The sequence below is a fragment of the Echinops telfairi genome, unplaced genomic scaffold (assembly GCF_000313985.2).
Source record: "Echinops telfairi isolate 266 unplaced genomic scaffold, ASM31398v2 ScPeMD7_7;HRSCAF=31, whole genome shotgun sequence".
In the NCBI taxonomy this organism is placed as follows: Eukaryota; Metazoa; Chordata; class Mammalia; order Afrosoricida; family Tenrecidae; genus Echinops; species Echinops telfairi.
The window spans coordinates 16,686,088-16,700,098 of NW_022103904.1; the positions used below are offsets into that span (position 1 = coordinate 16,686,088).

Below are 14,011 nucleotides of genomic sequence, written 5' to 3' on the forward strand. Positions count from 1 at the left end.
GTTCACAATCATTGCATTTATATGGAATCACTGAAGCCTGGAAGACAAAAACTTTACTAGGATTTTAGATAGGCAATAGATAAAAATTAATACCAGGATTTTCAAAAGCAAGGGCTCTAGAAAGGGCAAGGGCCGGCTCAGGAAATCAAACTAGAATATATGGACTCCTACATTCATCACGAGTAACTTCTCCCAGAGGCCAGTGATCTGAGAAACTGGTAGGGAAGACTTTCATGAGCCATCTTCGTAGCTCACCTCTTGACCACTTCTTCCCAAACAACATACTGCATACCTTCACGTTTCTTTTATCATCATTTATATTCTGACACAACCAGACATTTTTTTTCCTGATTCAGGCTATCTATAAATGACTCCAATTTCCCCTAGTATTTCTGCGGGTATCGCAAAGGGCTGTGGTCAGACATGTATGTATTCTGTCCCACAGAGAGCAATCAGCACTCCACTTCTGGTTGCCTTAGTAACCACTGCACAGGTCCTTTAGGGTTTATTGGACACAGACAGTGGAAAATCTGAGCGAGGAGAAGTTTTAGCTCAAATAGAAACAAGAAATGGAAAAGATGTCTCCTCTCCTCTCAGGGGTCAATGAGTGTGCTGCCTTTTGGTATGAAGGCTTGTCTTGGTGTTGATCCTGGAACCAGTTTTACTTGCATTAGTTAATCAGAACTAACTCTCCACTGACAGGCAAGGGAATGAAACTGATTCAACCAATGGATGAACCTCAACTATTTTCAGACCACGGGCATGTGGACGCATGAAAAATATAATTTAATATTCTATCCTTCAGACTAGACAAAGATTTACTCACTCATGGCCTCTTAAACAATATAAGGAGTGCTGTCTCTATTTGGACTAGAGAGGGATTTCTTCCCATTCATGGTCTCATAATCTAGCCGAGAGAGCAAGAGTGAGTGCAGGGGTTAGGGGTGAAAGAGGGTGAAAGTGAGAGAGTATCTCAAAACAAAGTATAGAGAAGTGTTGGGGAAACAATTTAATTCTCCAGTGGCAAACCATTGGAGTCACTCAAAACCTGACAAGGGACCTGAATGATGGATGCAAATGTTATCTCTGTAGATGGTATAGCGATCCTTGCTGGGCTCCCAAATATGAAATTCAGCACCCAGATTGTCATCCATGGGAACTCGCAAGCTCCAGACCCGTGTGGTTTTCTGGGGTCTAGATAACACACACACACACACACACACACACACACACCAGCAGCAGAATGAATCCATGGTTTTATTAAAACATAGGGTTACATCAAAAGAAATGAAGCAGGTCCTCCTAGCTAGAGAGGGACAAAGAAATCTCCATCATCGAGATAGCCACTTCACTCCAGAGATGAAGTTGGTCCACCTTCTTGAGCTGAGAAGGGATGATGTCTTAGGAAACACTTCTGGTTTTTAAATGCCATTTTCAAAGGGCAGAGGATGGCCGTTCTGCAGAGAGCCAAGCAACTTTCTAAAGTTCTGTGTGAATACAGTGAAGTAGTACCGAATTGTATTCTTCTCCAGCTTATCCATGGCTTGTTATGATGCACACAGTCGATTGCCTTGGCAAAGTCAATACAATACAAGTAAACATCTTTTTGGTCTTCTGTGTTTTCAGCCTAGATCCATATGATGTCAGCAATGATAGCCCTGTTGAAGGCAATTTTGGAATCCAGCTGGAACCTCTGGTCTCTCTGTCAATGTACTGCTGCAACCACTGTTGGATGGTCCTCAGCAAAGTGTTACTTGCCTGTGATGTCAGTGACAGTGTTCTATAATTTGAGCTGGCTCTATACCCTGTAGAATGGGGACACATATGCATCTCTTCCAGTCAGTTTGCCACATAGCTGTCTTCCAAATTTTCTGGCATAGACTGTTGAGTGTTTCCAGTGCTTCATCAGTTTGTTGAAATATTTAATTTGTTATTCCATCAATACCTGGGGGCTTTTTTGGCTAATGACCTCACTGCAGCTTGGACTTCTTCCTTTAGCATCATTGGTTCTTGCTTATATGCTACCTCCTGAAATTATTGCTGCCCAATTCTTTTTGTTATAGTGACTGTATCATTTCTATTTTCTTTTGATTTCTTTTTGAATTCGTCAGTATTTTGTCCATAGAATCTTTCATTATTGCAACTCGAGGATTCTATCATTTTCTTGGGTTCTTTCAGTTCAGGATATGCTGAGCAGTTTCTTCCTCTTTGGTTCTTTAACTCTAGCTCTGCACATTGCTTACAGTATTTTACTTTGTCTTCTTGAGCGCCCCTTTGACATTTTCAGTTCAACTTTTTTACTGCATCATTTCTTTTACTTGCTTTAGGTATTCTACGATTAAGAGCAAATTTCAGAGTCTCTTTTGACATCATTTGCGGTCTTTTCTATCTTTCCTGTCTTCTAACGTCCTTTTGTTTTCTTTGTGAGATATATTCTTGGTGGCCTCACACAGCTCATCAGCTCTGTCATTGGTCTTCGATGTGTGAAATCGATTCTTCAGAAATTTTCAAAATACAGGTGGGATAAACTCAAATTCATATTTTAGCTTTGCTGGACTTCTTTTCATTTTTTTCCAGCTGTATACTGGACTTAATAAAGTGTGAGCAATTGATGGTCTGTTCCATCGATTAGTCCCTGGCTTGGTTTAGCTGCTGATATTGAACTTATTCATTTTCTCTTCCAACAGATAGTCAATTATATTTCTGTGTGCTCCATTTGGAGAAGTTCACATGTATAGCTGCCTTTTGTGTTAACAAAAGAGATTTCTAAGAACAAGTTTTTGGTCTTGCAAAATTCTATCATAAAATCTCCAGAATATAACAAATAAAAATCATCAAGATAGACTATTATGTAAAGTCACTCTTTATATTGCATGAAAAGCAAAAATTATAATTAAAAGTGATAAATTTTAATCCAAAAACATAAAAAATTATCCAGCAAAAATTATAAATAAAATTTACCAAAATATTTTTAAGTAAAACAAGGTTTTTCAAATATGTATTTATTTTCTAGAATATGCCCATATATTTTCTTATGATTCATATCTAAGAGCTGGTGTTGGTTACTATTGAGGTGGTTCCAACCCATAGCGACCCTATCTACCACAGAAGCAAACACAGCCCAGTCTTCCATCCACTTCCCATTTGTTATGTTTGAGCTCACTGCTGCAGTCCCTCTGCCATTCCGTTGCACGTAGGTCTTCCTCTTCCTGTGGATTCTCTTCCTTAGGATGCATGATGTTAGATATCACAATGTACAGCTTACTCTCTTCTAGTGACTGGTTTCTTGCAAGTGGAAATGACTAGTTATATGGCCTGTGTCTTCTGAGATTCATCTATACCAGGGATTGGCAAATTTCAGTCTCAAGCCCTATGGGGCTCTTTCAGTATGTAGGTATAATCTGATGTAGAATTGAAACATTTTTAAGGATATTATTTAGATAAGAGTAGTTTCATTTGTTTGTAAAAATATATTTTTCACTCTTGAATATTTTAAAAATTGTTTTAAGGGACAGGATTGGCTTTTCTCTCTCAAAAGTTTGTCAGCCCCTGGTGTATATGAGCGTGATTTCCACCTGAGCTGAGTCTCTTCCGTTTCACTTTCTAATTTTCGCTGCCTGTTCAGGAAGGACCACATGCCATGTAAGGGAAGTTTTCTGCCAACATCTAAATAGCAATTCAAACTGCAAAAAACTATAAAATGATCTTGGGATAGCATATCCACTAACTGAATCTGTAGCAGAGGGCATGTCTCTGACTGGCAATCCATTCTTTTTAAGAATAATCTTGAGGCAGAAGCATCCAGATAAGCTCTTGTAGATTTCTTACATTTAGAAATTGTGAAATAATAAGTTTTGTTGCTATAAGAAAAATTGAGCACCAGATTAATTATTTACACAACAATTGATAATGAATAAAATGCCATCAAATGAATATTAGTAGTTGTAATATACATGTGTTATAAAAATATAAGGAAGAAACACCTCAAAATGTTAAAATGATCTAATTAAGTTGTTCTCATAAAAATCAAAGTAATAGTAAGTCCATAAAACTGTTTAAGCTTGTTTTTAAGAATGACTATGCAAATTAAAAGGTAATATGACCTTGAAAGATGCAAACTATTGATGTTCAGCTAGGAAGCAATTGAACACATATCTGCAATGATGATTGATGGCTGAAAACAAGTTCTCTTGGTAATATATTTGTTTTGGTCTCAGTAGGGTAAATTAAATAAAATTCAGTCAAGACAGTGGCTTCCAAAAATTCCACTAGGTGAGTTAAATTCAAGGCAGAGAGTCCACCTAAGAAGGCTCTGGTGACTCTCTTTGGGGGTATATGTGAGGGGAGGGGAGTAAAGGCTTACAAAGAGGTAGCTTACAAAAAGGTAACCTTGATAGATTGTTCCAAGGACTTATGATGATCCCAGTAGCTAATTATAAAAAAAGAAAAGAAAATTGAAAACTGCAATTGTATAAATGCCAGGAAATCTACCCTGAGTAATTCCCCTCTACCTAATCACAAGACACCTGCTCATTCTTTCAGGGAAGCTAGGGGTGACCTATGAGAATTTTTCTTGAGAACTCTTCTTACCTCATTCACCTTATAGCCCTGATCCTGAACCTCCAGATTTCTTTTTGTTCATAACATACAAATACCATTTCAAAGGAACACAATGAGTGTCCCTCAGTGATGGCCACTTGGCTGTGTTTATGTAGTGCAAATCAGAGTGCAGAATTCCTCTAAGAAGTGTTAAGACATGAGAACAATTCCTTTAATGTTTACAGACCTAGGTGGAGAATGTATAAAGAAGTCATAGCTCAATGTTTTTATTTTTTTATCCAAACTTCTTGATTTTGTATTAATACTTTTTTACTTAACCTTGTATTAAATGTATTTAATTCAATGTGAAATAAGTTCACTAACAGGACCTTTTCCTGTCCCATATACATTCACCAGTAAATTTCAACCAACATTTAATTTTAAAAATGCTAATGATATGCAAACACTTGAAAAGAATTAAAAGGATGCAGTATGTTGTACAAGTTCCAAATTATTCTAAGAAGTAAACATTCTTAGGATACCCAAACCAAACAAAGATAATTTAAGGAAAACCATATACTAATATCTTTCAATAATATATATTCATATATTTTGTTGAGTTTGTTGAGTGGAGTCAGCAGCATCTACCTCAGTATGAAAAGTTGGTGTTGTGCTTAAAAACCAAATAATGTAATTCACCAGATTATTAAGGGGTGGGAAAAAAATGTTAGTCTCAAGAAACATATGGGAAGCAATTGACACAACTAAAATGCATTTTAAACAAAATTACTCAGATAATAGAAGTAGCAGGGAAATTTCTAATCTCGACAAAGGAAATTGCATTAAATCTCTAGATAATATTGTACTTACTTGTGAACAATTAAAGATTCTCACACTAAAAATCAGAGATAACATTTAAATAACTAATTTAACTAGTCTCAGGATAAGAGATTACTGTACAAAATCTGGTTTTATATTTTTACATGCAAGCAACAAAAGTTAGTATATCAATTAATCCAATATAATACGAAATATATAGCGACATATCAAACCAACTTTATGAAAGTCAAAATTAAAATACAAAAAATTCTGAAATGAAATAAAATAGAAATGAAAATATACCATTTAATGGAGCAGAATGCTCACTGTTGTTAAGATGTCAGTTCTTCCCAAATTGATGTAAAGATTCAGCAAAATCCAGTGTAAACCCCCAGCAGACATTTTTGTAGATATAATAAACTGATTTAAAAATGCCAATGGAAATAATAAGTATAAAATAATTAAAGTAATGATGAAAATAAGAACATTACTTATTAGAATTTTACACTAATCAGGAGAAGGTATACTTAATTTCGAGATGGACAGACTTTGGAAAGAATCGAATGCTGATGACTAAATTTTACTTATGTGGAAAGGAGATTCAGTGAAGAAAAATAGTCTTTTCTAAAAGTCGAAACAAAAGAGGACCCACGTATAAAAATTGTATAATCTTCAATCCAAACCTTAATATATATGCACAAGTTACCACAAAATCATTCACAGACCCAAGTTGTCAGCCTAAAACCACCAAATTTCTCAGGAAAACCACTTAGGGCCTTATGTTAGGAAAAATGTTTTAAATACAACATCAAAGCTTAATGCAGAAAAGAAATAAATTCAGAAATATTTTCTATAAAATTTCAATATTTATTTTATGAAAGCCATGGTTAAGAAATAAAAGGACAAAGTACAGAGTCATATAAAATATTTGAAAATCATGAATCTTAAAAAATATATGCTTCCAGGATACATAAGTAACTATTATAATTCAATGTTTTAAAAATATCAAATTAATATTGCAAAGGATTTAATATATAATTTACTAAAGAATGTATACAATAGTTAAATATATATACAAAAAATTCTTACGAGTTATTAATCTTTAGGAACATTTGACCTAAATAAAACTGTATTAAGATATTACCATTGACGTACATAATGAATAGTTAATAAAACCGAGCTCATTAAATGTTGACAAGAATATGAAAGGCCTAGAAATCACATATGCTACTGGTGGGTATTTGAAATAATAAAATCACTTGAAAATATTTTACCAGTTTCTTAAAATGTCAAGTATGGATCTATAGTGTGCTCTAGCCATTTTGTTCCTAGGAATTTTCTCAAGAATAAAGCATGTCATTATACAAAAAAAAAAAAATTGCGTGAAAGTTCATAGAAGTTTAACTTATTATATAGCCAAAGACTGGAAACAACTCATCTAAACATATATAAACAACGTCATCTAAAGATATCTTTTTTGGATATGATGAAATGTGTGTTTGTGCATTGTCATCCCGTGGAATACTACTCAGCAATGAAAAGGAACGACACCATATTTATTCTGAAAAATTGTGTGGTTTGTGTAATAGGAAGAAATAAAAGTTCTTGGTATGTAAAAGTATGTGACACTGGCTTATAAGTCATTGAGTTTGAGGTAGTAATATAGATAAACAAATGAGTAAGTCCCACTCCACGTTCATCAAAAAGGAAAAAGTTGTGATTAGAAAGCCATCAGCTGCAATAGGCATGAGCTATCTACCAGTTTGTATGTCAGAGTGAAACCCCAGCAAGTAAATACGTGTTAATAGTTTCTAGAAATAGCACCCTATAGATCCACTGTGAGTATTTAAAACAAATTTTGATAGACAGGAAATCCTAAAACATTTGTAACCTGGCCATGTACAGAACATTTTTTTTAAAAAAGCCACCCTCATTCAAAGGATACAGGATTGATGATAGGTGTCACATCTAATCCACTTCACCTTTCCAGATTCTGTTACAATCAGAGAGATTGGGGCAAATCTTTGTAAAAATGTTAAATGCAACCAGGTGTTATCAGAATATCCAATACAGATTTAGAGCTAATGCAGTATTTTATATAGCAGATCAATACGGCTTCTCACATTTTCTATATAACAACTAACCTGTGAAGTGTGTAGTGCTTGGGTTCACATGAAGAGGCTGTATAAGAATAAACCCTGCAGGAGCCATAATGAGAGTAGCAATACCAGGAGGGTAAGTGGAAGGTGAGGGAGGGAAGAAGTTGGAGAAAGGGGGAACTGATTATAATGATTGACGTATAACACCCACACAAACACACACACTGCAGGGGGATGAACAACAGAAATGTGGTTACGGGGAGACAGCAGACGGTGTGAGATATGAAAATAATAATTTATCATTTATTGAGGGTTCATGGGTGGGGGGGCAGAGAAGAGGAGCTGATATCAAGGGCTCAAGCAGAAAGAAAATGCTTTGAATATGATGATGGCAACCTATGCACAAATGTGACTGATACAGTGGATGCATGGATTGTTAGAACTGTAAGAGCCCCCAAAGAAATGACTTTAACAAATAAAATAAAGAAAACCACACAGCTCTGTGTCCCCACCAAAAATATTTTCCTTTATATTTCAACGAATTGGAAAACTTTGAAACAAAAATAGGCAAATGTACAGAAATTAGGTACCTACCAAGAGGAGCCCTGGTAGTATAGTGGTTATGTTGGGCTGCTAGCCACAAGGTCAGCAGTTCAAAACCAACAGCCACTCCGAGGGAGAAAGACGAAACTTTCTATTCCTATTAAGAGTTACTGTTTTGGAAATCCACGAGGTCATTTCTACCCTGTTCTATACCATTACTATGAATTGGTATCAACTCTATGGCAGTGAGAGATACCTACCCAAACTGAGACAAACACAGGTCTACAATCTAAGTAGACCTGTTACATGTTACATGAGAAGAAATGAAAGATGTTTACGCAATCCCCCCAATCAATTTTTATTTTTTTTAGTCCTGGCCCAGATGGCATCCCTGGAGAATTCTATCAAATGTTTAGAGAAGAGTTAAAACAGATTCTACTGTTTAAATATTCCAAACCCCACTGGCACAGAGTTGATTTTGACCCATGACAACCCTATTTAGAGTTTCTGAGATGGAATTTTTAAATTTAAGGTAACAACTACATCTCTTTTCTGAAGAGCAACTGATGGGTTTGAACTACTGACTTTGTGGTTAGCTGTCTAATGTTGAACCTGCAGCTCCACCAGGGTTCCTTCAAAGTATTTCAGTACATTAAAAAAAAAAAAAAGGAAATCTCAGTTAACAAGATTTGAAACCAGAAAGTTTTCTATGAAACGTGATACCAAAATCAGGCAAAGATACCACAATTACAGAAAATGAAAAACCAATAGTATTACTTAAAAAACACACAAAAATTCTCAGTAAATCTTGGTCAATGGATAACAATTTATAATAGGTAACAGTTCATAATATTAGGGAGCTCATGCAAGATTGATTCTACATTAGACTACCAAAACATATAAATAACCACATAAAGAAACAAAGAATTGTGTGATCATCTCAATTGATAAAGAAAAGGCATTTGATAAAACCCAACACCCCAATTTATCCAAGGTAGTGGACTACTCAGAAATACTACTCGGACTTTCTACAACAAAGATCTGAGAAACCAAGTGAAATAGATATGGTTGACAATTCTGGAAGCCTAATTTTCATAAAAAAGAGAAAAGAAGTAAATCAAACACCAATTAGAGAAATGGAATGGAAACAGGAAACAAGAAGACATAGAGAAAGGTGAATGAATGGCCTGGCCCTCTCGGGTCAATTCAAATGATTGTAAACAATACTCCAATCTAGTCAGGAACTAGATACCCAGCCTCCAAATCAGTGACTGATGTCCAAAGAGGTCTGAGTTCCTGCTCTACTCAAAATAACCTCTGGATGGCCAGGGGCATTTTCCCCGAACCACATCTTCCTGCGAATGGATCATGCATCCCCACCTGTTTTTTCATTGGGTCTACCCATTCCCTGCATCTCCCTCTAGTGTAGTTGTTTCACAGCCCCAGTACTTAAGTGTGCTCCAGTACATTGAGAGCTAGCTACATCCATTCCACCTCAGCCATTGATAGTCAGGTCTCCATAGGTTGGATGTTACATGACTGCATCCTCACTGTTAGTGGATTATGCTACCATGAAGTGGGTGCAACATTCCCACTACCCCTATAGTCCATAGCACTTGCACCTGTTGCCATTGCAGGCAGTGGTGTGTGCTCCCAATAAGGTCAAGTTTGATGACCAGCACTTACACTGGTTTTGTGCCACTTTTTAATTTATATTTTCCTCTTTTTTGTTCTCATTATGTCTTACCCCTCCCCATCAGTTTTCTTTAGGTATTTCCCCACTCAGTAGGAGCTACTGACACTTCCTTCCCATACATTCAACACCTGCCAACCCACCCACTGGGCATTTGCCCCCACTGATTCCAATACCAAATGGGCTGATGGCTAGAAGTGGCCACCAACCTTCCTTCCATTCTGTCCTCATCTACTTTACACAAGCAGCAATAAGAAGAATCACTCTGACATTGCACTAGCTATCAAACCCACCTGGATAAACATGGTAGTAAATTCAGTGCTGCCAAACAAGTGACCAGAGTAGCACATTGGTATTATTACCTGATATATATATACATATATTATATACATTGATTTATATACACAAATTATATACATAAAATAACATATATATCTATTAATCAAGGCAAAGAATGCCAATGAGAGTCAGAAACTATGTCTATACAAGCAAGCCACATAAATATCTTGTACAGTCACACATATTGTGCAAGGGCCATTATCCACTCCACCTGATCACTGATAGAGAGTTAAAATCACCAGTGAAACCCACACTCAACTGTGCTGTATGAACATAAAATGGAGAACTATACATACGTACACATTTCTATTGCACCCACCAGAGGACTGGTGGTAAATGGTTAAGTTCTCACCAACATGCAATAATCACTTAAATACAAATACACTACCACCACCATGCCAAATTCAGTTCACCCCAGAAGCAAGACAGATTGGCTGAAACAATTGACTAATATATAGAGCCGGAAGGTGAGTCTCTGGACTATAAGGCATTGGAACTCTAGGATAAGGAAATAAAAAGAATCACATTTAGATTCTTTCAATGACTAGAGAGAAAGAAGAAGAAAAGCAAGGAAAGTACATAAAATGTTTGGAAGAATTCAGAAAACCATAAGAACAGAATGAGAAAATAAAGGATAAACTGAAAATCATACCAAAACCGCAAATACAAATCCAGAAGATGAATACTTAATTTCCCAAATCAAAATTATATTGACCAGTGTACATGCTCTGGTCTACCGGGATTTGTAAGGTAGAATTGGGGTCCTGATATTGGGGGAGTGGGGGGGGAGAAGTATTAAAGAATTAGCGGGGGGAAAAAAAGAAATTATATTGACAGAGCAAAATTGAAACAGAATTGCTAGAAAGTTGAAGTAGTGAGATTGAAGACAACAAGATCTAAACTGATTCATAAGAAAAGAAGAAATTACATCATTTAGTAAACACACACCCTCCACCTCAAAAAACATTCAGACCTAGATGGCTCCATTAGTATATTCTACCAAATATTCAGAGTATAACAAAAAAATCCCAACCCATTGCCATAAAGTCAATGCTGCAAATCTTTATAGGAGAAAACTGCCTTATTTTTATCCCATGGTAGGTTGAAATCACTGCCTTTGTTTTAAACAGCTCACTGAGCAACCCTCTGTGCTACAAAAGATTCAGAGAATCATTGACACCAATTCTATTCAACCTACTTATTGATTAGTATATATTTCAAAGTATAGAAAAGGATAGTTTCTTGAATTATTTCCAGGTAGCCTGCAAGCATGTGTGAGCTGTACATATCCCCCACCCACTGCTTTCCGGTGCTCAAAAGCAATCAGGAAGGCTCGGAAGGCTGGTGCTTACATCTCTGTGATTGGTCAATTTGGTATTGGATTTTATTCTGCTTACTTGATGGCAACGAAAGTGGTTGTGGTTAAACACAATGATAGTGAATAGTATGCCTGGGAGTCTTCTGCTGGGGCTACTTCACTGTCCTTGTGGACCACGGAGAGCCCACTGGCCAGGGAACCAAAGTGATTCTGCACATCAAAGACCAGTCAGCATACCTAGAGGAGAGGCAAATTAAAGAAGTACCGAAGAAGGACTCACAGGTCATAGGCTAAGCCATCCCCCTTTATCTGGAGAAGGAAATCAGTGAGGATGAGGCCGAGGAAGAGAAAGATAAAAGAAAGAAGAAGAAACAAAAGGATGATGAGAAATAGCCCAAGATGGAAGATGTGGGCTCAGATGAGGTGGAGGATAGTGGTAAAGACAAGAAGAAAACCAAGGAGATTAAAGAAGAATATGCTGACAGGGAAGAACTAAACGAGACAGCCCCTTTGGACCAGAAATCCTGATGGCATCACCAAGGAGGAGTCTGGAGAATTCTACAAGAGTCTGACGAATGATTGGGAAGACCATTTGGTAGGCAGTCAAGCACTTTTCTGTATAAGGCCAGTTGGAGTTCACAGCATTGCTGTTTATCCTCTGTAATGCTCCCTTTCACCTCTTTGAGAACAAGAAGAAAAATAACAACATTAAGCTTTACATGCACTGCGTGTTCATCACGGACAGCTGTGAAGAGTTAATATCAGAGAATCTCAACTTAATCTGTGGTGGGGTCCGTTCTGAGTACCTGTCTATCAACAACTCTCTAGAGATGATCCAGCAAGGCAAAATCTTGAAGATCATCAGCAAAACCATTTTCAAGAAATGTCATGAGCTCGTCTCCGAGTTGGCAGAAGACAAAGAGAACTATAAAATTTTTATGAGGTCTTCTTCCCAAACCTGAAGCTTGGCATCCATGAGCTGCTGCAGGATCAGACCTCCAAGTCTGGTGATGAGATGACTTCCCTCTCAGACTATGTCTTCCACAAAAAGGAGACCCAGAAATCTGTTATGTCACCAATGAGAGCAAAGAGCAGGGGGCCAATTCTTTTGTGAAGCGAGTATGGAAACGGGGCTTTGAGGTGGTCTACATGACCAAGCCAATCAACGAAGTACTATGTGCTCAAGGAAATTGATGGGAAGGGTCTGGTCTCGGTGACCAAGGAGGGTCTCCAGTTACCCAAAGATGAAGAAGAGAAGAATAAAACGGAGGATAGCAAGGCCAAGTTTGAGAAAATGCAAAGTTCAGGAAAGAAATCCCGTATAAGATTGAGAAGGTCATGATCTCCAATGGACTTGTGCCTTCACCCTGCTGCATCATGACTAGTACAGCTGGATGATCAACATGGAGTAGATCATGAAAGCCCAGGCCCTTAAGGCAATGGGCTACATGATGGCCCCAAAGCACGTGGAGATCAACCCAGACCACCCCAGCATGGAGATGCTGCTGCAGAAGGTTGAGGTGGACAAGAATGACAAAGCTGTCAAGGACCTGGTGGTGCTGCTATTTGGAACTGCACCTCTCTCCTCTGGATTCTCCCTTGAGGATCCCCAGACCCACGGCAACCACATCTACTGCATGATCAAGCTTGGCGCAGGCACTGATGAAGATGAGGGGACAGTTGAGGAGCCCAGAGCTGCTGTTCCTGATGAGATTCTTGCCCTCAAGGGTGACGAGGACCTATCTCACATGGAAGAAGTAAATTAGACCATGCTACTCTCAAGCCTTGTGGTTCTGAATCATGTCCCGTGATTTTCACAACAGCCTCGAGAGGCCCTAGCCCACCTGGTTCTACCTGCTGATAACTAGTGGTTTCCCCTCTCCTTTTCTTAGCTGTAAGGCAGGATCTAAGGCCTTCAAGCCCAGTCCCCGCTCCTATTTGGGAATGGGGTTATATGTTGGATATCTATGGGTTTTCTCTTTGTTTATTTTGTTCTGAAATTAAAGTATGCAAAATAAAGAAGATGGATTTTTTTTAAAAGAAAAAGATTGCAAAACTATGCTGAGGTATAACTAAAAAAGGAAATTATAGGCCAATATTCCTCATGAACCTATATTGAAAATCTGTCAACAAAATTCTATCCAGTAGAATCCAGTTATTATAAAAAATGACACATCATGTCCAAGCAAGATTTATACCAACATTAAAGGAAGTTCCAATACTAGATAAATAATCATTGAGGTCCATAACATAAAACAAACCAACCACCACCAACAACCAAAAATTACATGATCATATCAACTGACATAGAAAAACATTTGATCAAACCCCACACTCGTTCTTGATAAAACAAACAATAACAACAACAAATAAAAGGAAAATTCTTCACCACAATAAAGGACATGCAAAGTAACTGGCCAAAATTATTCTCAACAGAGAGAAACTGAAAATATAGGGTAGTCAAATGAGGATGTTTAACTATGGTTATTTCATATTTTACTATATAAGTCTTAGAGCTATCAGGCAAGCAAAGAAATTTAAAGCAACCAAATAGGCAAAGAAGTAAAACCCTATTTGCAGATGATGCAATCCTTTATACAGGGTAGATAGATAGATAGGTGTGTGTGGGAGCGAGAGAGTGAGAGCGAGAGAGAGCGCACC

At 37.3% G+C, this 14,011-nt stretch overlaps 1 pseudogene; it reads left to right on the top strand.

Moving 5' to 3' along the window:
* The window catches only part of LOC101656917, a 27,347-nt pseudogene extending 14,231 nt beyond the window's left edge, over positions 1-13,116 (top strand).
* Positions 13,117-14,011: the final 895 nt, after the last annotated feature.